The 26,261-nt window shown below is 48.4% G+C and overlaps 2 long non-coding RNA genes across 2 annotated transcripts; one reads left to right on the top strand and one right to left on the bottom strand.

The window, feature by feature from the left end:
* The first annotated feature begins 15 nt into the window (after positions 1-15).
* On the top strand, positions 16-20,192 carry LOC308178062. Its single transcript, XR_013939550.1, has 4 exons — positions 16-175; positions 1,264-1,333; positions 19,173-19,263; positions 19,752-20,192. It is a non-coding gene; the product is annotated as an uncharacterized lncRNA (long non-coding RNA).
* Positions 20,193-21,572: 1,380 nt separating this feature from the next.
* On the bottom strand, positions 21,573-26,149 carry LOC308178063. Its single transcript, XR_013939551.1, has 3 exons — positions 23,714-26,149; positions 22,210-22,368; positions 21,573-21,705 (listed from the first exon to the last, which is right to left on the bottom strand). It is a non-coding gene; the product is annotated as an uncharacterized lncRNA (long non-coding RNA).
* Positions 26,150-26,261: the final 112 nt, after the last annotated feature.

Below are 26,261 nucleotides of genomic sequence, written 5' to 3'. Positions count from 1 at the left end.
CAGAAATCAGAAGAAATGTTTTGCAGCTGTTAAAGGATCAGTGATATATGTGGCCAGGCAGCATGCTCAGGCTACTGGAGAAGAGCAAGGTGCTGCCCGAGGCAGAAGGAGAAGTGTCCCAGTGACTGGGGAAGGAGCAGCTGCGGGCAGAATGGCATGGTGATGGGCTTTGATGGTGAGTAACTGCAGCAGGAGAGTGAATGATGCTTTTGGAGATTGGTGTGTGCTCAACTGAGGTTGAACCTGAAGAATTGTTCTTGGGAAGGCTTTTTCTGAGAAGTGACAGCAGTTCGAGTTGTTCACAGCCCTACTGAGGAATGCAGATGCAGTACATCTAACACTGAGCTGTGAAAAGCTTACTTGAACTGACTATTCTTTTCTGTTGGGACTCTCTCTGACTCTCACTGTCTAGATATGTGAGAGGGTTTCCATGCCATTTCCTTTCCACGCCGTTTCCTCTTGCTGTACAAGAGGCATGCGGGGGTCTGTGCTGGGGGGCTGAGACCCTCCTGGTGCAGAAGTAGCTGGGTACTGGTTTGCTTTCCAGGAGGAAAGTAGCATTGCAAGGTGTGGGTGGGGTGCTGGGGGCTCTTCATGCTCACCATGTTGAATGCTCTCTACAAATGACTTTGAAAAATGCTTTTTGAAACAACTCTGTGTAAGCTACAGAGAACTTCATAATGAACATATTTGTTTGCGCTGAAGTAACTGGTAGCTTGGGTGTTATTTTTGCCTGCAACTTTAGGGATCAGTTCTCAGATTGTGTAAATGAGTGCTGCCTCCATGGGAGCCATGTGCTCTCTTTAATTGACGAGCTGTGTGCAACTGCAGTGTGCAGGGAACCTTGCCTTTGTGTCACTGAGAAAGAAAGCAACAGCCCTAGACCAGTATGAACACACTTCTGCCTATCCAGGTGGGATGTCTTCACCTGCCCAGCCTGCTCGTGGAGGATGTCTGGGTACCACAGTCCTCAGCTGGCTCTGTTCCTGGGGACCTCTTCCATCAGCCTTAGGGGGAAAGCCACAGCTGGAAGCACCAGCTTCATCTCTGGCTGCTTTCTCAGGCCAGCCACTGACATTAGGAGGAATGTGATGCTTGTTGCCCGAGGTGACTGACCCTGTTATCATGTCTCATAGCCATCGTGGCTGGTAAAGGCTTGCTTTGTAGAAAGGAGGGGCGTGGGTATAAGCTGGTCCTACTGGTAGCCTTAGTAGTAATTAATCTGTTAGACTGATACATGGCTTTTTATTCTTTCCATTTCAGAGTCTCTCAGACTACAAAGGAATCTGGAAGGATTTGATAGCTGAGCCTTTTCTTGTCGCAAGAACAAAGGGTAAGTAGCTATCTCTTTCAGCAGCCTAGAGAGGCTTCTAGCCAAGACTGAGAGATTAAGAGAAGCTACCTGGCAGGCAAGTTGGCTTTTAAAGGGAAAAACAGGCTTTTAAGCTATTGAGACAAGGGAGAGCTGAACCGAACTCACAGGAAGCAGAGAGCGCAGCAGAGGTGTTTAATATGCTTTTCTGGTTGCAAGGGTAATGGAGTAGGAAAGAATTAGCAAAACCCCTTTGTTTTGCTTTTTGGACCCTTGTAGCATAACAAGTAAATGTTATGTAGTACAGGCATGTTCTAATTGCTCTTGATTGCTTCTGACTTGCTTGCTGTCTCAGCTATTTTGGTTGCAGTGAGGATTTTACCTCTCTAAGTGACCTCAGAGGCTCCTCTGGCTCCACCTTTATTAGCACATAAATATTTTAGGTAGAAGTGAGCACAAAGCCCAGGTACCTGCAGTTCCAGCAATGGATATAAGCTCAGAAGTGCCTGAGTAACTTTTCCATAAGCCCCATTTACTCTGTGCTGCAAAGTCACTCGGATGCTCTCGGGAGCACTCAGGTCAGCGGTGTCTGTGTGCAAGGTCGGAGGGAGGCAGTGAGGCTCCCTGGGGAAAGCTGGCTCTGGAGGGAGACCTGCAAGTTGCTCAGCACTCTTGTAACAAAATGCTCTGCTCTTCTGTGGGGCCTGAGCTCCTCATCTGCTGTGACTTTATTCCTGCCTGGGTCGGAGACTCCTGTTTCAGATCGGTGGCTGCTCCGGGAGATCCCTGGCTTTGCAGCACTGTCAGTCTGCAGCCTCTCGAGAGCTGCTGTCCGGCTTGGCTGGCCAAGCACGAAAGCTGGACTTGCTCAGGAAATCTTCCTGCCCTCTCACTGTGCTCGCTTGGTTTCACCTGATCCTGAACAACCATGATTAGTTGCTGTAAGGGGTTAAGGCACTCTCCCTCCAGCTCATTTCTCTTCTTGTAGGAGAGCACAAGGAAACTGCAGCAGTTCGAATCCAGTCAACTGTGTCCTTCTGCTGTTCAGTCACCTTCCAGGATGCTTCTCCTTCCTCCTCCACTGTCCTGGCCATGCTACCACTGGAGCAGAGAATGAGGAAATGCTGCTGTGCCACCCTTAGCTGCCATCTCTTGCTTCTGGCCTACTTCCAGTGTGGCTGGAGGAAAGGCCCAGCAGAGAAGTGCCCCTGTTGCAAGGGTTGTGCAGTGGCTGGGTCAATGCTCAGGGATTTTGTGCAGAGATGAGCTGATCTAGCCAGAGATGGAGTGGGATCTCTCCCAGCAGTAATCCATGGTTTGAGCAGACCTCTGAGAGGCTGTGCAGTGATTGCAACCTGCCTCCAAGGAGCACAGCTTGACCGCTGTAGTGTTGAAAGCCGTGCCATGAGCAGGAATGCAAATGTCCCTAAACTGGCATGAGCATAAACTCGGTGCTGCATGCAGCTTGGGCTCTGGCCTGAGGTTACTCAGCTTCATAGTGGGGGGGAGATGTACCTCATCTCTGTCCTACGCTGCCCCTCACACTTTGCTGCTATTAATGCAAATGGCACTGTGGCTGCTGCAGACCCTCCTTTGGCTTTTCTAGGACAGCCTTGATTTGTGACAAAACACTTATTTGCTGCCCGTTGGTGCTTCAGAAAACAAGCTGTGCCAGGACTGTGGGCACCAATAACCTTCAATCAGGCGGTAATTGCTTGTTGCAGCTCTCAAGAACATAGGTTTGAACTCTTATTTAAAGCATTGACAGCTGAGGAAAGCAGACTCCCCTTGTCCTGTGCCTTCAGGACAGGAGAGGGCAAGGTCTGCAGCCCGAGCTCCTCAGCCGTGAGCTAAACCCATGTTCAGTGCCACAAACTGCCAGGTAAGATCTGGAAGGAGGTGTTACATCAATTAAAAGCTGGCTGCCAGGGCAGGCAGTGCTTCCAGACCTCCATCTGGGTCAGAACACAACTCACCTCTCTTCTCCTGGAGAAACCAGCAGTCCTGACAGACCTGGGTGGAAGCTACAACAGCCTGTCCCCCAGGAGAGAGGTCTCTTCTTGCTGGGTCTGTGAAACTGCTTTGTTTCTCTGTGGTGGCCCTGACAGGACCACTGTGAAGCTCTGGGTTGTGCCATCTCCTCTGCCGAGCTGACCTTGGGATTTGTGGGCTCCCTGGGCAGCTGCTGTGGTGCCACATCTCCAAAACGACTGCTTTCCCCTGCTTCACTCAAAGAGGAGGGATTAAATCCAGAGAGCTAACTGGCATTCACAAATGGTGAAATGGAGCCTGTAGGCTGATCACTAGTGTGGATGTTTAGGAAATGAAGACATTGGCTCTTGTTATTATGTGGGAATCTTCTGGGGTTTGTGCAAATAGGTCTCCCACAGGCTCCTTGCTCTCATGGCCATCTAATTAGACTGCTCCACAAATCGTGTTTTCTTCAGAGCCATTTACATTATGTCCAACACGGCTAGTTAGTTTGGGGAACACTTATTAGGATTTAAAAAAATGAGCTACTAATTATCTCTTGCTCCAGGGCTGAGTGGGGAATGCAACCTTTTGTCTCTCCTCCTAAACGAGGCAGCCGAGGAGCTGTGCAGGGAGCTGGGCTGCAGAGCTGCCTGGCTCTCTCCTGGGACATCTGTATTTATGCCTTGCTGCTCTGCCCCCCATGCTGAGCAAGTGGTGGCTCTGACGCCTCTTCCACTGCCTCTCGCAGAAATCCTTCCTTAAGAGGAGTTGTCCCGTGCCTGTGAGCAGGAGTGATTGCAGCAGCCACCCTGACCCAGAAGTGGGGCTGGTTTTGTTATGAGTGTCCCTGCTGCTCTCTGCACAGCTGGCTGGGGGCAGTCCTCTTGTACCATGCCCTGGAGACTGCCCGCTGCTTCTTGGCTTACTCTAATCTGTTGTACGTAGTGCTTCTCAGAGAGATTTGCCCACCTGGTCACGGATGTTTTCTTCCTTCTGTGAAATGAAAGATGGCAACACGAGGAACTCCTCTATGGTAGGCCCACAGCCATCTGTCCTTTGGGCAACCAAAGACTTTTTTTTTTTTTTTTTGGAACGTAGCCTGGGCTCTGTGGGTCCTCCATGTTTCTCTCAGTGCTTAATTCTCCTACAAAAGCTGCCCTTTGAGAGACTTCAACCTTGCATTCAACATCAGTGCTCAGCTTTTAATGAGACAAAGGCTGAATCCTTTGGGCCTGTCCCTCATGTAGCTGTTCGGTGCTGTTTAAGGTGCCTTATCGCAGGGCTCTTGGTTGTTCTGGCTTCTAAGCCATTATTTTGGGACAGTAGAGAAATAAATCCACATCTCTGACATGAAGTCTGCCTGAAGTCAAGCCCTGCAGAGCTGTCTGAGACCCCGGCAGCATTGCCTGTGATCTTCAGCTAATGTGTCTTGTGGTGGGCAGCGGCCTGTGAATGTTGTGGCCTGAAAACCCTGGGCTTTGCAGTAAAACTACAAACAGTGAGTGTTTTTGTGTTCCTGCTTCTCTGACTGGGGTCTCAACAGTTTGTTGTGCAATAAAAACTCTGAAATAGCGAATACTCCTAAATAGGGGGATGGATGGAGGCTCCAGTGGCTAAAGCAGGGGTCAGTGGAGAGGTGCACCTCGCTCGTGAAGAGATCAGAGCTCAGAGGCCAGCAGGCGTGTCCCGAGCACCATCCTGCCTGCTGTTACAGTGACCTTTCCTGGTCTTTTGTTTTATTTTCTTTATGGTAAACTTTCAGAGCAATTTTCAAAGCCACAATGAGCTGGTAGCAAACCCTGGCAAGAGTGTTGAAGGTACATCACGCCCTATGGGCCTGAGCACGTGAACTGCCTTGATAATTGGGCTTGTTCCAACGTTTGAGTCAGTTTAATATTAAACTTACTCAAATAGTGAGGTCTCTTCCAATGAAACAGATTTACATGTGTCATTTTGCTCTGCCAGTCCAGAATCTCCCCAGGGTGTTCTTGCTGTAGCCGTGCTCCCCCTGCCCTACAGCCTTTCCCACTGTAAGCAGCAGCCCTAAATCAACTAAATCCCCTCTGCTAGTTGGGCACGGCCATCACTGCTGCTATCACATGTGAGAGCATCAAGTGGTGACCCCATACAGTGTGGTACAAACACCCTGGAGCAGACTCTTGCCCCTTGCTGGCTTTAGGAGGAATTGGATGCTTCTCTTGCAGTGTACACGGAAAGCCCCAACTTCACCACAGGGACCACCTTGTCCATGAGATGCTCCAAATGGAGTCAAGAATGGAGCATTACTCATCCTTAGCCCTGTGAAATTGGAGCAGTTGGGAAATTTCAGCCAGATTGATGTCTTTATTTATGCTGAGTGGTACTTTATACCAGCCTGCTGAAGCAAATCACCATGATTAAATGTCAGAAGCCAGTTTCTTGTAACCTTTGGTAAGAAAACCTTCCTGTCTGGAGGAGTATTTTAAGGATGAAATACTCTCCGGTGCAGCCTGTAAGTTTAAACCCTCTTGAAATAAAATGCCCTCAGAACAGAGTTTAAATACAAGTTAGATGACACGCAGACAAGTACGTGTCTCCTGTCTGGGAAGAACTTTGTCTCGGATGCATAACTAAGCTGCTTTCATTCTGAAAATCCTTCCTCTGCTCCCAAATGGCATGGCTAGAAATTTCTCTGATGATTTTTCAAAGAAAGCAACCTGTGGTCCTTTCTTGGTTGTCTTTGGTGCCAGTAGAACCAGGGACCTGGGTTTCATCTCGCCATGGCTCAGCGGCCAGCTGCTCACAGCCTGACCAGCGCTGCAGCGGCTGCTGCAAACGCAAGGTGTTCCCCTAGGACTGTGGTGGAGTAATTACAGGGATAAAAACCCTTTATGTGATGCTTTGTGGATGCAGATCTGCATCTGGGGGACCGTTCATGACGCCCAGGTCACCGTTTGGGACCCATGCCCACAGTGCACTGAGGTTTATTGGGAGTGATGAGATCACACTGCCATTAGGAGCTGTTGGGAAGTGCGATCAATGAAAAGTGTCCCTGCTTGTCAGCAAGGGGACTGTCAAACCCTGTCCTCCTGGCCCTGCTGAGCCACCTGAGGAATGGCTGATTGGTGAGGTATTGCTTTGGTTTGTCACCTTTTTTCTGTCTTGCTTTTAACGTTAAACATTAGGGCTGTTAGGCTTTATCACATCCGACTTTGTGAGTCTGTCTCTGCACTCACCTCTTCCCTAACAGTGTACAAATGTTCTCTAGTCAGCCAAAATCTCTTTTGTGATTTAACTTTCTGCGATTGACTGCTAATAGGTTACAATTTCTTGGTAACTGGAAGTCTACCAGTTAGAACAGATTTACCATCTCTCGCCCTTTGTGTAGTCTTTCAGGAATCGAAAGCTCTATCCTCAAAGGCCACAAATTTCCTCACCTGCTTTGGCTCCATGTAGGGAAAACAAACAGCCCAGTTCCTCACCTGTTCTAAGTAATAAAAAACCTCAAAGACTCTTTCCTTTGCAGGTCACACTTAAAATAGCTCTCCTAGCCTCTCTAGGAGATTAATACTTAGCGGAGAGGTGCAAAAGCATTGCCACCTTCTAACAAATGTCAGAGACGTGACAGAAGTTGTCTGACGGGGACATCTTATTTACAGGATTAATGACACTTCTGAGCCAGTTGTCTTATCTGGAAAGAGCTGCCTTCACAAAGGATCCAGTGGGGGGTTTAAAAAGCCCCCTCAAAGCTGCCATGGTTGAGCTGCAGGCAACATGTGCTTTAGATAGGTGAAAAGTAGGAAACAGGCTATCGGTGATAGTGATCAATGTTTAAAGACCATTGCTTGAGAACAAGTATAGATCAGATGGTGCCAGGCTGTTTCCAGGTGCAAGGATTAAATAGGGAAGAAAAGACAGTCGAAAAGCAGCGATAGTGTCATGGGAAACATCTCCAGCGAAGGATGTGCTGCCTGTCAGCATGTCTTCAGGCACGTGCATGAGCAAACCCACCTCTCTCCTTTCCCAGGCAGTAATGCTGCAGTGACAGGTCCCAGGGCACTGTGGTGTTCCCCCAGCACATCCCACCGTCCCACCTGCCGAGTGCCTTCCTGCATGCTCCCAGGTGAAGATCCAGGGGCCCATCCTGCTCAGTCTGTCCAGGTTTAACTCATTCAGCCTCCCCGAGTCTGCAGGATTAATCAGGGAATTTAACCAGAAGCAAAACAAGCCAGGAAGGCAATTAAGCTATTGATTCAAGATGCTGTTGGGAAGAAGCCTGCAGTCAGGCTATGCTAATAAAGCTACATGGATTGATCAATTGCTGTCAGTAATTTGGGTTTAGGCAGGAGCTTGTTTTCTGTCATTCAAGTCAAACTTGGTTTTGGAGCATCTCCTTGTGAGAATTTGTGTAGAGATATCAAAATGACTGTGCCTGTTATGGGGTGTTTGTTCAAGTCGTTGTTAAAATATTGGGCTCCCAGCACAAATCCAGCACTGTGCAATCACTAACTGCTCCCAGTTCTGGTCCTCTCACCATCTCCCCACTTCCAAGCAGCGCTGCTTAGCCAACGTGGCCAACTGGCTGTTGGAAGGAGGGTTTGTCAGGTTGTCACTGAAGAACAGTGGGAGAGGCAGGGGATGTCTACAGCCCTGCTGTGGATTCTGGGTGGCATCTCTGCAGAAAGAGGCAAAGAGAAGAGCACAGGCCCTGGCTGAGAAGAAACAGTAGGTGCGAGCTGTGTTGAGACCCTGGGAATCCCTCAGTTATAACTGATCCTAGATATCCCTGCTTATCTACTCAGTTCTTTGGGCTGAAGGATAGGAAGAAAGCAGTTTGGGTGTGCAGTCCCTGGGCCAAGTTGTGAATCTCTTGAATTAATAATAATCAATCCTGATTATTATTATTAAGGCCAGGATGGCCTGATTCCCATCAAAGGAGCTTGAGGACTGTAGGGTTTCTCTAGCATTTGAGGCAAAAAGACATTGTCAGTTGTATCACTCATCCATTTTTTCTTGTTGTTGTTTTCTTTTCAGGTTATAGAAATTGAGGTTTGAGGGGATTCAATAACTTTGAAGTGCCATCACCCTCCCCTCACAGAGGGCTGCAGCATGTGCTGGCTGCTGAAACCTTCCTGGGGCAGGGCTTTTCCCCATCCAAGCTGGTGCTTTTATTTGCATGAAAACACATAAAAAACATGCTGATTTTTACAGAAATGCAACTTTTTGACAGCTAAACTCTCCACTTGGACATTCATAAAGTCTTCTCAGACATATTCTGATAGCTAAAGAGCTTGTATGCTTGTTACTGAACTGAGACTTTTGATGGGAAGCCTTAGTGTAGGTCTTTGTTCCAAGTGGGGCTAAAGGGGATTTCTTTTAACAGTAACCTAGGTTTCCTCTGGAATGGAAACTCTGATGTTCACCCAGCACCAATGAATAAGTTGTTGGAAGTTCAGTGCAGCAGGGTCGCATTTTTTTAGTGTTCACATGGGTGTAATACATAGTATTGTAAAGTAAATCCCTTGACTGCTCCTACTAATGTGCTCCAATTTCGTTGGCGTTTGGCCTACTATTTCAGAAAGGAAAATGTCACTGCTGACCTAAATAAGATTTACTTCTAAGAGGCTCTGGGGTGAGAAGCTGCCTCCATCGAAATCTAGAGGCAGTGCTTGCATGGATTAGAGTGGAGCCAGCTCCATGTTTTCAGTGCAACTGTGTGCCAATTAAAGGTAATAGGCTTCCAGGACAGTGTAGTCAGTAATGAAGGGTAAGCCTCCAAGTTTCAGAAGGTCTGTTTTTAATGAGCCCTTGAAACATGGATGCATCAGGGAACAGCTTGTGTCTGGGCTGGGACTGTGATGGGAACAGGTTTTCTAGCTTTTCCCATCCGAGCCAGAAAGAACCTGGGAGCAGATGCTGCCTTTCAGCTTTTCCAGCTGAAAGCAGAACCCCAAAATCTGGAAGGTGGAGTGAAAGACATGGGATTGATCAGAAAATTAAATATGGGAAAAAAAAGAGGGTGAAATTTTCTAATCCTTCTGAGCAAGCATGAGGAAAAACGTTCACTCATTTATCTTTATATAATGTCTTTTTCTGGAAGATCTGTTTCAGGCAACTTCTTTTCATGCATATGCTATGAGGCTTTGTTTCACAAGCTTGTTGGTGCTTTTAAGCACAGAAGTTGGAAGCAGGATGCTGGGTAGAGGAAAGATATCCCCCTCTGCCTGAAAACCAACTCTTTAGTTCTGGTCACAATGTCAGGTGGCAAAAGAACTGAGAAAACAAAGGCTTTTGGTAATGTTTAAAAAAACAAACAAACAAAAAAAACACCAGGCATAGGTGAAACAAAGAAATGGGGAGTAAAAGCAGTAATAGGTAAAGGTGGAGCAGACCTTAACTTAGCAGAAATGCTTGAGACTTTCATTTTGCATCTGTGCAACCCATCTTTTGTCTTAAAGCTGGTGGAACCAGAGCCTCTCCTGCAGCTCGAGGGCATGAGATCCCAAACTCCCAGAGTGCTGCTTCACGGAGTGACAGGGGCATGAAGCATGGAAATGAAGTAAAAATGAGGCTGGTTTGGGAGAGAAAGTGTGACGGCTCCTCTCCAGATGTGACAGAAAGGGGCCAGGAACACATAGCTGCATTTATCTCAACCCTTTCATTGGCTGGAACTAGTAGTATTTCGACTAAATGTGCTGCATTTCCTTCTTTTTTTTTTTTTTAACCTGCCCTATGAATAATGCTTTGACCATTTTAAAAGCTGACATACTAATAAAAGACTATTAAATCCTGCCATTTCCTCTATAGAGCAGGAATAAGTCAAGACAGACATGACTGTGGAGAGGGAAAGAAGGCTCCAGATGTGATGGTTTATTAAGCTTTTCACCCTCAGTATACTTAAAATGTATGAGGCTTCTGTCTCTGTCCTACTAATGCTTCTTTAGACCCCAGTTACAATAGAAAGGAGGCTTAAAGCAGAGAAAAACACATCCCTGGCAATGCTGCCTGCGTGGGACATTTCTTGAGCCAAGGCGATGCAAGGAAAAGGGCTGGGGAGCAGCCCGGGCAGTTCCAACACCCCAGCAAACAGCATGAGGTTTCTTCTGGTCCGGACAGTGCCTTGTCTCGCTGCAGGGGGTCTGGTGCTGCACCTCCTCCTTTCTGTGCCCTCGGTACCTGAGACAAAATGAAGTTTGGGCCTGAACAGGAGCCTTTCTGCACTCACACATGGGAGCATGCACTGCATGGTGCGTATCAGAAGGGGGGCAGCCTTGCAGGTCTCTCACCCTATTTCTTAGGGTCGTGAAACAATTTTGTCTCATTTGACCCACTCTTGCTCCCACTGTTATCCCACACTTATCTGTGGAACAGATTTTTTTTTGTTGCTGCCAGCACAACGCTTTGCAGATATTTCCTAGTGGCCCTGACAAAACGATAATGCCAGCCAATAGGGGAGGCAGACAAATTTGCTGGCTAACAAAGATAAATTTAAATCAAATTATGCTCTACCATCCTGCCACAACAACAAAAATTCTTCCATGAACTCAGCCTTGCAGATTATCTGGAACAAACAGAAAGTGACCAAGGGCTGGTAACCCCACTAAGAAGGTTTTATGACCCCATTTCAGGTTGAAAACCCTGGTTTGAGAAATGCTGAGCTCTCTGGAAGAAAAGAGAAAAAAATAAATAAATAAACTTGCTTATAGCGGACTGAAGTGAAGCTCTGCTTAGGAAGATGAAGGCCCAGAGCTTTCTCTAAGGTTACATAAATGCAAAGTTTGGATGAGAGAAGGCGACTGCCTCCGTGGCTTGCTGCGTGTTGCGAGGAAGAGTGAGATTTGACTTCTGCTGGCTGTGATGAGTTTCCAGAGGTCCTGACGATTCAGATGGGCTCTGGCTTCTTCCTGCTCAAAAAGCACTTCAGTGGAGGCGGTTGCTGCAGTATTTACGTATTGCCATGGTACCAGCTCTTTACTGTCCTGCAGGGTGGCCACGGGTCCTGCTCTGGCATCCCGCAGAAAGCTGCCTGAGCACCCTGGAAGTTGGCTGCAGAGAGCTGGAAGGAGGGAGCCCCTTCAGTCCCAGGGTCTCTGGAAGTTTGTCATGATTTTAAAAGAAAAAATAGGGGTAGGAAGTGCTGGAAAATAGGGTCACTTTTGAAACACATCCAACTTCTCTCCGTGGTGTGAGAAGAACCTGAAGGGTGAGCGCAGGGAGTTAAACGCCGATCGTGGCCCAGAGCACGGGGTTGATTCCTTCTGGCCGGGTCCCTGCTGCCCCAAAGCAGTTTGGAACATCTCAGCCTCTCGTGGGGTTTAATCCCCATTTGAGCTGTGATGGGTGAGTGCTGAGCTCTCCCACAGAAAGCCTGAGGCATCAGCTGGAGGATGCGCTTAGAGGTGGAGGAGCTCCTTGTGCTCTTATCTCCTGGGCTCCTCTCCACCACTTCTCTTCATCTTTCAGCCTCTGGGTCCAACTGGTGCAGTTCAGGAGCCCACAGGAAGAGGAAGAGGCCTCTGGGGTGGCCGGCACTCCTCCCTACATCCAGACCAGCTCTTCTCTGTGTTTCCAGTCAGCTGAAGCTTTTTTAATAGATGTGGCTGAATTATTCATGGGGCATAAATTAGCTGATGGGCACTGTCCTTTCGTGACTGTTTATCATGCCTTTTTTTTTTTCCTCCATGTGGGACATTCACTTCTTAGAAATTTTGGCCAAATCCAGCAGTTTCCAGCAACTTGCTGCATTTGTCTAAGGTAGGGGTTGGCCTTGGTGGTCTGTGCAGGAAGTTTTCTCTCTCCCGTGGGGTGGTTTGTGCTCTCAGGGAGATAATGGCATACAGCAAGCGCTCTTTCTGCAGGTTTCAAGCAGAAATAGGTACTGTGGATTGCCTTATCCTTGTGAGAACAAAACAATGGTACAAATGGCCAGGGCAGAGTCCTGGGGTGAGGCAGATAAACTGTGTGTGCCCCAGTGCAGGAGCTTGTCCGTGCTTTCGGGGCCTCTAATGCCTTGCCCTTTCACATGTGCAAAATGGAAACTTGTCAACTCCATAGCTCTGAATTTGTCAACTTTAAACAGCTTGTAGGGAAGACTTAAAAGATTCATGTGCACATCTTGCTCTTTTCTTTTTTTTCGTAATATTCAAAGTTCTTTTGAAAACTTATTTCCCAGTCAATGCTCACACCCTCCATCCCTTCAAATATCTTCTCCCTCACATTCCCCACCTGGCTGCTGAGGCATCCCCTACAAAACCTCCCTTTGGGCTGTGTGCAGATACAACCTTTAATGCTTGTTCTAAGCGTGCTTTAGTTTTGGGGTTCTGCCAAGTGATTTCCCAAATTCCCTGTCCATGGGAGCTACTGGGCACCTGCTGCTCTTGGTGGGGACACGAGGCTTTTTTGCAGGGCTTGGTCCCCAGCATGCCAGCAGTCAGCAGAGGTGCTTCTAGCCCGGTCTGCTCCTCTCCTCCCTCTGCCATGAAGCTCTCGGGTTAATTTTTCCGTCTCCTTTTGATTTTTTTTCTTCCACCAAATTAGCTTGTTGTTGCACTGCCCGTACTTGTTAAAGGTCACAAAATAAATACTGTGCCACTGTCTTGTGTATCAAAGCCGCTTCCTACATTTGCTTTTCATGTGTTTTCAGACCATTAAAACTGTCTTCTTGCTCTTTGCTTTTTGTGATCAAAGCATCATTTATGCAGTAATCGCATGCAGAATGTGCTTTATCTCCCCCAGCAATTCTTGCTGCCTCCTGTGATGCTGCTCTTGGAGAGCGTTTCCTTTTCTCCAGATGCTTTTCCCCTCCTCTGGTGGACCAGCTTGGAAGGGAAATGGTCCCGTGTTTTATAAGAGGGGGGGAAATAGTAAAATGGACTTTATTTGTTCTGTAATGGGACTCCTGGTACCAGCATAAGCAGTTACTGACTGTTTGTCAGTAAGCCTAGCAAACAGAAAATTGTCTTATAAACTGTTCTGAAAGGCTGAAAGGTCATAAAAAGGATTTAGCACTATCACAGGAGACAACTTTGTTTAAACAGTGTCATTAGTCTCTTCATAGGTCTTTTTATAGTGCTTTCTGCCGTGTTCGTTACTCTCGTCTCTTGGTTTGTTATTTTTTATCCTGTATTCAGTACTGAAGTTGTGTCATCTCCCGAAAGCCACCAGGAGCAGAGATGGGCAGGGCGAGCAAGCCCAGGCTGGGGCTCTGCTGCGCGGCTGCTGGAAATGGGGTCTTCAAGGAAAAAGGGTAAGGAAACCCAGGCTTATAAGGAAAAGAAAGTGATGTGCCTGGGGGTGAGGATGCCCCCAGCCTTTTTGGGTTATATGTTTTGGAGTCAAAAATCCTCTGAGCTGTGTGGGAGGGAGCAATATGGAAGAGACCCTCCTGGTGCTCAGGGCTCATGTCAAGTTGGACAACCAGAAACCTTCAGGAGTCTTGGTTTTTGAAAACTTTCTCTGTTTTCAATGGCAAGAACAGTGCTATGAGGGGCAGGAAGAACAGGGTGGCTAAACAGTCCTCAGGTATATGAAAATAATTCAAGTGTGAAGCAGACCTTGGTGTAGGAAATGGGGGAGTCTCTGCAAAGGGATCCTGAAGGGGCTGGAGCTCGCCCAAAAAAAAAAAAAAAAAAAGACAAATCTCTGTTGGCAAAGTCTTTTCACAGACGTGTCATTCAGGAGTGGTTCATATAACTGAAGAATGGCAAACAGAGTACTCCGTATGAAAGGAGGAGGAAAAGCAATCCAGGCAGCGACTGGCCTTTCACAGTCTGCAAAGCTTTAGACAAATTGTGAAGGAAAGAATAATGGGATGAAAATAGGACTGAGTCCAATCCAGACTTACAAAGGCACATTGAACCTGCTTGTCTTGATATTTTTTTTGTTGGTAGGGGAACTGGTTTCCTCCACAAAAGAAAAATGCATTTCTTCTTTGGCTGGCTTTTGGTTAAGTAACATTTGGGGGATATTTCAGTGGATGAAGAGAAATGAATCATCTGTGCTAAAAGACAATGCAGGTGCACGAAGAAGTAAGTATTAATAGGTGATAAAATAAAAATCCAACCTGGAGAATGGGTTCTTAGCAGTTGGAAGAGAGGCTTTTCCTGAGGGATGATGGGTTTGAGGAGACCTGAGCCAGGAGGTCCCTCTGTTCCCCTGGGCACCATGGATGTGATGTCTGAGCTGAAAGGGAAGGCAAGGGAGGATTAGCAGGGTCAAGCGATGCAAAACTTGCTGGAATTGCACAGGTTTTCATGCAAATGAGATATAAGAACACAAATATTCCTAGTGCACAGCTAAGGCTGTGAATATGGCTAAAATGACCTTGGTGAAGACCAGGACTGCTTGCGGCAGGTGATGTCCTTCGCCAGCTCTGTCCGTGCATTTAATTATTTTTCTACAAAAAGAAAGAAAGACCCAAGTCCCCCCTGCCCATCTCTGCAGGGTTCTGCTGTGCTCCTGGAAAACGAGGCTGCCAGCAGAGGGCCCCCAAAGATGGATATGTACATCCTACAGAGGTCCTGAGAGCAGCTGCCTCCTGACGCTTGTCGGCACATGCTGAGCCCCTTTTTCCGAAAGGAGAAACTGAGGCAGGGGGAGAAGATGGTGAGTGTCAGAGCAGAATGTGTCCCGTGGTGCAGAACTGAGATATTCACTTGCTCTTCACAAGCAGGCTTTGACTTGGTTTCATTTCCTCCCGACAGACCCTATTTTGAGGCTTTCGGGAAGCTTTTTGGTTTTCTCCTTTCGCATGACCAAAGGACACCGAGGTCCCGTGCCAAGACATTTAGAGCCTCGATGTCCAAGAGCCAGTGGGGATGTTTCGGGTGCTCAGCTCTTCGCCCCAGAGCTGTCAGGGGGAGAGATGGAGACAGAGGTGACCTTGCAGCAGCCACCTCCTCCCAGCTATATCCGTGGGGCTGCGAGTGTGGGTGGTGGAGCAGGAGGATCTGCTGACCTCCTCCGTACCTCACAGTGCCCTCAGCAATGCCAGGATGTGGCCGTTAGTCTGATACCCTAAATATAGGTGCTTAACCCTGCTGCAGCTTGGATGCCTCCGTGTCCTGTGTTAACACCAGCTTGCTTTTTGCTCTTAGAGGTGAAGGCGTCCCTGAACCGCGTGTGTTTGTCTGCTCGTACCTCCCGAGCTTTCTAGGCAGCTCCGATCAAAAGCACTTTAGTGCACTTCAGCCTTTGCGAGTGGAAATTTCCTCCATCTACTTCCAGGTCCTCAGGGTTTCCAAATGTCAAGTCGTCAACTGCAAATGTTATCTGAAAATGCTTAGCAAGTTGTAGTCCGTTGGCATCAGTCAGTCACCAAAGACAACCGGCTTGTTTTCTTGCGCTTCTCTTTAATATTCCCTCCCAGCAAAGCTCTGGAGACGTCATTAGGAGCAGTGAGCTCCTCGGAGCCCGGCTAACAACCGCTGAGTAGGTTATTTCTGCGTAAATAATTTGCTTCTTGGTTCCTCTCCGTGCCCTGAGCTGAGGGTGGTGGCGGCTGCTCAGCGGAGAAGGTGCCGGCCCCGATGGCTCGGCAGCACGTGAGGACAGTGCTGCCCCTATTGCACCGAGGTTTCTAGAGAGACAGGGTGCTGGGAGCAACCCCGAAAAGCCCCACACCAAGGCAGGATGCCCGTACACAGAGGGATGTGCTAACCCTGTCCGCCTGCATGGCTGGAAAAATCTGGGTTAGCTCCAGAGGCCCAAAGACCTCCCGGCATGGCACTGGCTCTGCATGGGATGCTCCAGCGATGGCACCTGCCCATCGGTGGCTGCTCTGTGGCAGTGGCTTTGCACCATGCTGAGCCACGTTGTGGACCTCGGCTTCACCGTTGGCTGGGGCTGGATGCACCAAGACAGCAGAGTGAGGAGAGAGGGGGAGGAACGGTGCTTGTGGCTCTGCCAGATGAAGAACCCACAGAAAGAACACAAACGAAGCCGTGATGGGCTCTGAGCCCTGTACTCCCCCTCTGTGATCAACTCGGGAATTTGGGTGCACTGAAGTGGCTGTGCTGGGCCAGCAATTGGTTCCATGGCAGCTTTTGGTGCAATAAACCGCCCCCCCCTTATTAACGTCCTTTTGTTTGTTTATCCCTTCCGAATTTCTCAGCGGGGTCTGGTTTTCCTCCTCTTCCCACCGCAACCCCTCTGCATTATTAAAAAGCCATCCCATTAAATAATCTCAGAAAATAACCCTGAAAATTGTACCTCGGCCTTAACATGAAGGGCTGAATATGTCCCTGAGAGCTCCTTATAGTTGTCACCTGAAAATAATAATTCTAATTAGCTTCCATGCCTGCCCTTGGGTTCAGCCTAATAAATCCTAACAATCAGGAGCTGATTGAAATATATCCTTCTGAGTTATTTAAAACAATGAGAGCGCTTCACTCCAAGGGAACAGTTGCTGGAGGGTCACCCACTGGTAGATCCCCTTGTAATGAACAGGAGCAAGGCTGGAGGAGAGGAGGTCTGATGTTTTCCATGGGGCCCCAGGGATGTGAAATGCTGACCTGTAGAGAGCAAGGAAGCCTTAACTAATGGAAATGTCTCTGCAAATCTTCAAGGCTTTGGTGGTTGTCTATTGTTGTTTGGTTTTTTGTTTGTTTGTTTGTTTTTCCCCCCTTCTGAATTCCTATGAATTGCTCTTCTGGTAGCTTGGGTTTGGCCTCATCCAAGTGGCTCACTTTTCGGGCTTGAGGGAGCCTGGCCACAGCCAGGACGTGCCCCCTTCTCTCCCCCTATGGGCACAGCTTGGGGGAGAATAATCTGTTGTACCCTGTGTGACGGGACATGCTGGGAATGAGAACGAAGTTAGAGATTCAAGCGAGATAAGAGGCGGCTTTATTCTTGTGAATTACCCAGATGGCAGCAAACGTGAAAGCAAATCTTTACATACTTCAGCTGCTTTGCAAATGCCCTCTTTTTCCCCTCGCAATATATGTGCTGCACCTTTTATCCTATAAATCACCACCTCTTTTGAATTTTCAATTTTTCTGCAAACTGGATTTCCCTTAATGGGGGAAATCTTGTTGGTAAAAACACCTGCTTCTGCTAGAGCCATTTTTCTCCTTCCCCACCTCCCCGTACAAAGGCTGCAGCAGTTCTGGTTTCGTCCAGCAGCAAGGCAGGATGAGGGGTGACCGCGGGGCTGGGAGGACCCTGGGTGCACCCCGTGCTGAGCTGTGCAACGAGACCAAGCACTTCGTGGGCTGGGAGACATTTGCCAAAAACATCCATCAGACGAGCACGAGAGGCAGCTGATCGTGCAGCCTGGGGTGGTCGCCCGCAGGGATTTCCAGCAGAAATCAACCTCTGTCTCTCGGTGCTGCCGGGCATGCAGGCTGAATTATTCAGAAATATGTCTTTCTTATGCATCTCGATGTCTGTTTAGCTGCTTTCACCGCGCTGTTCTTTGTCCTGCAGATATGTTTAACCTATTGCTTCCAGCTTGTTTGCTCTTTTATTTACTTGCCAGTCTCTATAGGTCTATAAATAAGAACATTTTCACATACAGAGCTAATGGAAGGGCAAAGGTGAGCTGGAGTTGGACTTTTAACATTCATTTGCCTTTAGTTTGCAGAAGACTTGTGCTCCTGCTAAATTTTTGATACTGATTGAGCCGCATGGCTCCCGTTCAAGCTAGCAAGAACCTTACTTCTAAAAGCATACACTGTATTTTCAGGCTTGCATACCCCCTTCTGTATTTTTCCCCCATGTTTGTTGGAAAACTGCAACACACGGAATACACAATGGGGATGGAAAACTCCAGCATGCCATTTTCTGTACGTGGCCATCACAGGGTTGTCCCTTAAGTGAGACGCTGGAGCCTCTGCTTCTTATTTACCCAGCAAAGACGTTTAGCACCCGGCTTCCCTTTTAGGATTCCCTAAGCAATTCCGAGTGTTGGAGATGATGAAGAGGGGGTGTCCTTCGCCCTTCACCGGGACAGCGAGCTCGGCACCCCGCTGTGTGGCTGCAGGGCCGCCCCACAGCCCTTCGGGGAGCAGAGGGCCAGGTGTTTCAGGCAAGGTTTGCAAACCAGGACGTGACTGCGCCCGGCCTGCGCCCGGCACGTGCAGCTGTTCGGTGTCTACGGCGCGGGATTAAAATAGCCAGCATGCCCCTCGTGTCCCGCAGCTCTCCGCTTTGCCTGCGCGAAGCCCCGGAGCAGCGCCCTGTGCTGCAGCCCCGTCGTGGGCAAGCCCCGCACCAAGGGCACCGTGCGGCTCCTTTACCGGGCAGAGCTTATATTGGGGACCCATAGAGTGCTGCTGGGTGGGCTGTGCCCTTGGGGCTGGTTGTGCAGTTATTTCAGCTTTTTTGGGGCGTGTTAGCAGAGTTTCATGGGACCTGTTTCTATTTTTGCTGAGCTTTTGGTCTAACTCTTTCTAATGGTGCTAAAGCAGTTACTCGTTTAAGTCGAGTTGCGTAAAGAGGTCTTGATACGCTGAAGTTTGGGCCTTACAGCAATAAAGTCTTTTTAAATACTGCAGAAGCTGAAATATTTATTTTTGGCTTTGTTAGCTGCCTGAAGTGATGAAAGGATTCTTTCAGGCAGCTGTTCTTTGTGTCTTGTGAAGTCGGCTGCCCCACAAAAAGGGAGAAAAGATGCTCTCCTGACCTTCAGATGCTCTCTGTGGGTTTGCTGTAGTCCAGTGCCTTCAAAAAGAGCCTCCCTTTGCTGACCTCCTCGGAGCTGGAGACCACTCAGATGTCACCAGCTTAGGTGCTTGTCGTCCAACGCACACTGCTGTCCAAGGAGGAGAAGCTAATTTTGTAATAAAAGCTTTGGCGAGTCTGGATCTGCTCCACTGTCACAGGCTTCTTGTGTGACCCCAGATAAATTGTTTGGGGTAAAATGTTGCCTCTCTTAAAGGTTTTGTTTTCCTGATCTCTGCCTCACCAGGCTGTCTGAGGAACATGGACTCTCAGTGCTGAGGACAGCTGTGGGACCAGGATCTCACCCAAGACCTATAGAAAACACCTACAGAATTAAGGTAAAGGATAACAGGAGCCAGCAGAAGGGCGGGTGGGCTCGTGTGCCCCCCACAAAGCAGCAGGGATGGGAAATCCCAGAGCTGGGCCGTGCGGGACCTTGGTGGGCTCGTGGAAGTAGGGGAGCAGAGTGGTGCTGATGTCCCCATGTTGGGCTGGGGTCTCCAGGCTCAGTCGATTGCAGACAAGCTCGTGGGATGCTGAGCACCATGCAGGGGCTTTGGGCAGACAGACACATGCTGCTACAGGTGCTTGGGCTTTGATTAAAGACCATAAAGCCACGGCTGCTGCCTCACCAGGCAGGGTGGCAATGCAATAAATCAAGATAAAATCAGCGGAGCGTTAAACAAGCCATGAGTGATTTACAATAAATTGCGTAAAGAACATTATAGGAGTTTCATAGCATGAGCAGGATGCGGCACTGCTTAGTTCTTGTTTCCTGTTGCATTTAGCAAGATCTTTGGCTCATCTATGCACTGTCCTCCTGCAGGGCACAGCATCCAGGGCAGGCAGAGGAGCCTGGCCATGCCACACACGGGCATCGTTCTCGCTACCTGCACGAGTCCCAGCTGCTGCAGCTGAAGGATTTGTTGCCTGATAGCTGAACTTCTACAGCAGTGCAATATTTGGTCCTTTTGGCTTCACTCCCTTACCTTGCGTTTGCCATCCAACAGTTGTCTTTGAGGGATGGAAGAGAAATGTCAAACCGTTTAGTGTGTGCTTGCTTCCCCTCCGTGGACACGTAACAGTCCCAAATTAAGTTATTGCTCATGCAAAGCATCTTCTAATATATTCAACCCATACATATTCTGTGTATATCCCCATGTATGTTATGTGCTCTGATATATTTAGCTCTTCAACATCATCATTTAGGGTAATTCATTTAAAATATTAGCAGCTATTTAAAGGACTTTTGTCCCGTAAGATTTGGTTCTTAGTGCAACAAAGGTCATTTTGTCCAGTAAATTAGAGAATCTGTACCATCAGCAGTTTGCCTTGGTGATTTCAAATATTCTGTTGCACCATTAATGCATTTACCAACAATAAAATCAATTAGAATAATTTTACCTCTGATGGGGTCTGACCTACAGTGAAGCCCCTTAAATGAACAAATTAATTTTAATTAATTTTAAAACTACTCAGGTACCTCTTTGGTTAAATTGTTTTATTTGTCTTTAATTTTCTGTTGTCGTCTGAGTAGAAGCACGAATTTTCAGCAAGAAATCAGACTCTTGCAGGCTTTGAGGCTTTAGAACTGCACCAAAAGTGTTTTCGATACTGGCAACAAACTGAAGAGTCATTATTTTTGTCTTGTCTTGCCCATCTAATAAACAAGTGGCAATGCAGCAGGCATCTGCAAAAGTGAAGCTCCTCTCATTCTCACTGCATAAAGCTACAGGGCAATGAGTGACATTAAGGGACGTGTAGTTCCAGATCCGTGAAAGGAAACTCCTTGCTGGGGAAATCACGGCCATGGTGATTTCTTGTAGCAGGCAAAATCACTCAGAAGGCAGTCAGGAAATGGAGCTCGGGGACCAGTAAATTATGCGAAGGCAGGGCAATGAGCAAGCAAGCCATGCTGGTGTGCCTTTGGGTGTCTGCTCCTGCAGGGAACACGCATCTGCAGCTCTTGTGCCCCTGACACTGGTTCCTTCTCACTGAGCAGGTGTCCGCATTGAGGAGACGATGAAGACTGTAAGCAAAGGGGAAATCTGGAGACCAAACCTGTCCTCCCATTCAAGGTTGTGTCTTCCAATGATTTTGGGGAACTTTTTCAGAAAAGCACTGCCTGTCGCTGCCAACCTGGTAGCTCCTCTTCTGCCTTGCTGGGGCTGTTGGCTTAGAACTAACTTCTTTACGTGGAAATTATTTTTAACAAATATTTATTATGGAAATATTCTATTTGCAACATGTGCTAAAACCATAAAACACGAGAAGGCAGTCTTGAGCACTGTATTTTTTTTTTCTCAAGGACTTGGAGAATATTTTGCACAGTTATTTTAAACAGTTTTTATATTTAGCAAGTCTAAACATGATATGAGAAGTAAATAAATCTAAGCGGCAAACACAACAGAAAAAAAGAGAGAAGCCACAGTGCAGGTTTTGAGCCTGTCCAAAATGTGTGGGTTTGAAATATGCTCGCTTGGTGATTTATTTAAAAATGCTGCACATTCAGCTGTGAGACTGGAAAGAGTGCAGGTGGGCGAAAGGCTTTGAAGGAGGGTAGCCTTGTGCTTCTCTAACGCAGTACTGAAAGTTGATAGGGACATTTTCTTCTGAAAAATGATGTTTTTCTAGAAGATAAAGCATGAATGGCAGAGTCAACTTCAGACGCGTTGTATGGAGCCCTGCACCAGTTTTGCTCCAGCTTTATTCTCAGGGTTTAAGTGGGCCTCCTCGTGTAGGCCTCCTGTTGGATTTCTCAAGGCTGGGTGACCTAGAACCTAAACATTGCACCATAAAAGCATTAAAACCTAATGTGAGATCTTGGGGAGGGGGCAAATATTCACTAAACTGCTGACGGTGAGGAAAGAAAAATCAGTGTCTGCTGCTGCCACTGTACCGCAGGCACAGAGCTGCTGTGGAGGCTGTGAGATACCGAAAAAGCATCAGGACAATCCAGTACGTTTGTAGGGTATCCCTGCAGGGCTGCTACGGGGATAGCAGGCACCTTGTAAAGCCACTTAAAAAGGCCAAGGGGAAGAGGTATGGACATTAGACTAAGAAATAGGATGGGGACTGCACACAGCAAAATCCATGGAGAAGGAAGGGAAAGGATGAGACAGGAGGAAGGAAAAGTGAGAGAAGAAGGGATGCGGGAGCAAAATACTGCTTTTACAAATCAGGCACTATACCTTCCTGGGAAGAAAAAAAAATACATAGTTTTCACGTTCAATTATCTGGGGGCTTGAGGCAACTCCTCTTTCCTCTCCCACCCCCAGCCTCACCTGAAACCGCTGGTAGGAATGACCAAAGGCGGTGGTGTGTGAACGAGGCACCTCGGGATGGCTCCGTGTCTCCTTCAGCAACTTCTGAATGAACTTCAGCAACAACAGAATGATCGTGGGCTTCAGGTCTGCTGCTGTGAGGATCTCCAGGAGCTGAAGCTGGTAAAAAAAAAAAAAAAAAAAAAAAAAGTCCTAATCTTGCTCAGATTCAAAGTCAAGGAAGGATTTCTGGGTATTTTGATGGAAAATGGAGCAGGCTCCAAGTGGAAGGGCCTAAGTCCCACTGTTGGCCAGGGGGACATACGTGGTTTGCTGCAGGGAGGGCTGGTGAAGGTATGTCGAGTGCAGGGGAAGAAACAGCCCTGCAGTAGGTAGGGGTTTTCTTGTGCTGAGGAAATGACAAATTATTGGTGAATTTGAAAGTCATAAAAGTAAAAATATAATGTTGGCTGGGGACCTATTTATCTATCTATTTTAAAATGCATTTTAACATCCGTGTATTTTTAATTAAAAATACATTTTAGCACCAGCACAGCCAAACTACCACAGTGCCAATCTCCTTTTTTGGAAATTTCTCCTTAGCATTTTGAATTTATTACAAATTCATTGTTTCTAATACAATTTTTCTCCTTCTCTCGTCAATTTATTATCTGTTTTTCATTTCCCTTCTCTTTTGTTAATCTTTCTACATAACTTTAAAGTGGTCTTCCATCTATTTAGCTAAATGAATTCACTCCACAGATACTCATTATTTTGAGAATGATTTATGCAAGCACTATTAGCTAGATTGTTCCTTGTTTGAAGGTTTTTCTGCAATCAGAAAACCCAGATTTGAGTCAGCTAGAATTAGATCCAGTAAAAAAAAAATTACATAAACTATTCAGCACCTTAGTCAGACTCCATGTATAAGAGGTCAGTTTAATAGGCATAAAAACACAAAGAAGCTTTCAGCTATGGGTCTGACCTACTGATCTCATCTTAGCCTGGGAAACGCTGGAGCATCAAACCCCAAGTCAAATCAGATATTATTTTTTTTCCAGCTGATCCTCACAACTCTGTGGGAAGAGGCTGTGTATCACATACAGTCACAGACAGGGCATTAAGCTGTGCTACGCCGCGTGATTTACTGCCCGGGTTTCATCTGACAGTGCCCCGCGATGGCACGCCCCGCGCATTTCATGGATGCTGGCAGGGCTCCGCTTGGAGCCTCGCTCGTGAGCGGGGTGTGTGTCGTGCAGGGGATGCCTGGTCCTGCTCTCATCATGCCCGTGACCTTGAGCAAATTGATTTTCAGTCCCGGTGGGTGCCACCATGGGCCTCCTTCGGGTCGCTCCTGGCTCAAGGCGCAGCAGCTGGGAGCAGAATCTGGCCGTCCTCCCCGAGCAGGGAGGCTGCAGGGCTGGGGACTCTCCTTCAGCGGGGTTGCCAGAAGGTTTACAGCCCTTGAGAGGCTGCAGGCAAGTTTGGGGAAGGAATATTAAGTACATTGCTTTATGAAGAATACCTGAGACAACTTGAGGATTTTCTCCTAATGTCCTGTCTTGTCTTTCTGTAGCAGCAAATGGCAGCTTCACCCTAAAGAGCACGAAATGGGGAAGATCAGGCAGGTGAGGCTGGATGTCTGCAGCCCACGTGTGGGCTGTGATGGTGGGAACAAACCTGGTTTGCCTGCAGCTGAAGCTGTTGTGGCTGCTGGAACTTCAAGAGCTCCATGAGTTTGCCCTGCTGAGCTCCCACCTCGGCGAGCACCAACTGCTTCCTTGGCCTGGAAGGGCTGATGTCTCTGTGTGATTTTGGGGCAGGTGTGCACATCTCCAGCCTTTCCACCTTGCATGCGGCCTGGAATACACCCAGGTGCACGCCAGTGGGGGATAATTTATTAGGGCCAGCTAAGAGCATTACACATCCCATTAAGTCAGCTGTGACTTTGCAAGCCAAGTGCCCATTCAGGGTGTACTGTGTATCCTCAGACCAGTATTGATCTTAAAATTTCTGGTGGCTTATTAATGAAAGCAACGCTGTGGCCAGATCCTTCTGACTTGTGTAAAGCTGCAGAAGCCTTACTGCTGCCAGCACAGCTGCTGGAGATGAAGCTGGAGTAAAGGGAGCAGAATCTGCCCTACTCCTTCCAACCACTACACGTGGGTTAAGCAGGAACTACGGGAAGAAGTGAATGCTTTTGCCAACAAAATGTTGTCTCTCTTCAGCCATGACCACCTTTGGAGTTAATCCTGATCCTTCGGAGAACGAGCCAAAAACCCCTCTGAGGACAGCACTGGGCCTACGTTTTGCCAGGCTTCTTCAAAATCCTCCATTTTTCAACAGAAGTCCTCAGCTGCCATCACTGCATGGAGTTTATTAATAAGGCTCGCGGCTTTAAATACTCTCTCCATCAGGCAACAGGTTAAGACCTCGAAAATGCCAGGCCCCGCGTGCTCTGTCTGGCTCTGGGAAGGATGTCTGCAGCCCGCGACAGCTCCGAGCCTCCGCGCAGCCTCCGCCCGCCGAAGGACAGGAGCCGGTGCTCGCGGACAGCTGGCAGGGGAACGGCTTTGAAGACGGATTTGTTGGTCATGGCAGCAGCATCCCCTGACACGGAGCTGGAGGGGAGGCACGGGGGAAAGTTTATTGACTGGGCAGCTCCTGCCGTTGGGAGAGGGTCAAGAGGCGCCGGTGGCTCTCGAGGCTTGGCCTCTCCTCCCGCTTCCCGTTTTAGGAGAGCTCCTTTTGTTCCTGCAGAGGTCATTTTCCTGAGCGAGATAATTTATGAGTGGAAGATGGTTCGCTCAAGGAGAACTACACCAACTCACATACAAATCTTCCCTTCCCACAGTAATTTATGATTTGCCCTAATTAGCTGGTATAAACGTGTGGAAACACCAAGTGCAATCTCTTCTTTGCATGGTTCACGTTTGCTTTGCAGGCTGTGTCCTGCTTGTCAGAGGCATTGTTTGTTCAATAATAAAATTGCCACATACTGTTAATCACAACCTGCAAACATCTAATAAAACAACCATTGAAAGTGTGTATGTAAAACCATCTCTTCACTAGCCCCATTAGGCTCGGCTCTTTCTTCTTTGAAAGCTGCATGACCTCCCTTTTCAATCAATTCCCAGTTATTAACCATGAAGAATAGCATCGGGAACTGCATTTGCAAATTGAATGTGGTGGTATATAATGAACTCACTCTTTAAAAGATTCCAGTTGAGGGGAATGTATCTAGCTAACATTTTTAATCTCTCTTTTCCCCCCTTTCCACCTGCACTACGTGCAGATAGAATTCACAGAATCTGAAATAACTTAAAAGAATAAAACTTCCTAAAGCAGAGTTTAAGGGGACGGTGCCTGTAACGACTTTCTATTATCTGTTTATTCTGATCCCTCCGAGCTAAGCCCTTGAGAAGATTAGCTACTCAGCTAAAAATCACTGCAGTTTCAGAGCCGATCTTTATTTATTAAAACGCTCCGACCTCTACCTCGGGCTTATACATTTATTTATTAAAACTGATGAATTAATGCCCCGGTGGCAAGCGGGGGTGGGCGGGGGGCTGGGGCAGCCCCGCGGCCCCCGTGGGAGCGGCGCCGGGCGCGTTCCCACGCGGCAGCGCCCGGGGGGGGTGGGAATAGGGGGGGGGGGGGGGCACGGGGCCAGCAGGGCCTTGCCGCCCCCTCAGGGTCCCGGGGGGGCCGCGGCTGCCCCTTTTGGGGTGCGCGGCCCCGGGAAGCCCGGCGGAGCTGGAGCCTCGCGGCACGGGGCGTGGGACAAAGCCGGAGCCCCCCCACCGGCATCGTAAAACACTTGGGGGGGGGGGGGGGGGAAGGAAAGGGGGTTCCGCCTCCTCCCCCCAAGTGAGGGTGGCTCCCCAGAGGCCGTGGGCGCCCTGCCCTCCGCCCCGCATCGCCCGAACAAAGGCAGGGGGAGGCAGCAGGGCTGGGGGGGGGGGGCACGGGCAGATGCGGGCGGCCCCCCCCCCCCGGGGGCTGCCCCGGCTCCTCCCGGCTGCCCGCCCCCGCCGGGCTCCCAGCCCCCTCCGCCCCCGCTTCTCTCCTCC

The sequence above is a fragment of the Anser brachyrhynchus genome, assembly GCF_964034855.1.
Source record: "Anser brachyrhynchus genome assembly, chromosome: 15".
Classification (NCBI taxonomy): Eukaryota; Metazoa; Chordata; class Aves; order Anseriformes; family Anatidae; genus Anser; species Anser brachyrhynchus.
This window is presented reverse-complemented; position numbering and strand designations above follow the sequence as displayed.